This window comes from Tupaia chinensis, unplaced genomic scaffold (genome assembly GCF_000334495.1).
Source record: "Tupaia chinensis unplaced genomic scaffold, TupChi_1.0 Scaffold000232_3, whole genome shotgun sequence".
NCBI lineage: Eukaryota > Metazoa > Chordata > Mammalia > Scandentia > Tupaiidae > Tupaia > Tupaia belangeri.
This window is the reverse complement of record NW_006159709.1, coordinates 1,172,107-1,173,273: the sequence shown is the minus strand read 5'-3', so window position 1 is coordinate 1,173,273 and position 1,167 is coordinate 1,172,107.

Sequence of the window (1,167 nt, the reverse complement as noted above, 5' to 3'; positions counted from 1 at the left end):
TTCCTTCCTTCCTTCCTTCCTTCCTTCCTTCTTTCCTTCTTTCCTTCTTTCCTTCTTCTTTCTTCTTCCTTCCTTTTCTTTTTTTCTTTCTTTCTTCCTTTTTTTTAGAGAGAAATTTTTGCTATAGGGCACATACGCTCACAGACAGAAAGAGACAGAGAGAGAGAAAGAGAAAAATCACCCCCAGAAGGGATGGGTATGCTACAATCCCTTCCCCTCCATTCTCCTCTTATGATTTTGGGCATGTACACACGCACCCCATCGGAGTTTCAAACGATCGAGTCTGAGACTTGGACTGCAGTAGGCCACGTGGGAGTCCAGCACCCCAACCACTTTGCCACCTGCTGGCCTCTGTTCAACATGTTTTAATCAGTAAGAAGACTTGAAGTAAGTTTATTTTGCTGTGAAAACTGTGAAACATTTCAAACATATAAGAGTAACTTCCAACATTTAGAACTGACAAAATATGAAAATGCCATATCCAAAAGCATGACTAGTTTCTTTCTTATTTAAGATATTCAAATAAAGATGGAAAGATCTCTTAGCAAAAAGGTTGCAGAGTGTCACATAAGACATACATTGAGATAAACCTCAGGAATTCTTTTCTTTCTTTGTGTGCGTTTTTTTGTTTGTTTGTTTGTTTTTAGTTTGTTATGGGGCACACACTCTCACCAGAGGGAGACACACAGAGAGAGAAAGTGAAAAATTAGCCTCCAGGGGGAGATGGCCATGCTGGAATCTCTTCTCCTCCATTTTCCTCAAAGGATTTTAAGCATGCATGTACATGCACCTGGTATTTTGTTCAAACCACTTGTATGTTGAACCACGTAGTTGGCCAGGTGGGGTCTAGTGCCTTAATCACCACACCACTGACTGGCCTGGGATTCTCTTCATTCACTCAAATGTGTATTGAGTATTTAATGTATGTTAAGCTCTATCTCTTCTGGGAATTCACTTAAACAAGACAAGTAATGTGTCTTTATGAAACTTACATTCAGGTGAAGCCCTTGCTAACCAGAAGCTTCTATGAATCATTAGGCTTTGGCTTCATTGTAAGGTTTGTCACTAGCTAGGCATAAACTTGATAAGGTCATTATATTTTTTTCTCATTGGTGAAATATAATCTATCTTTCATAATCTGGTTTAGTATCACTCGCTGGCTCAACA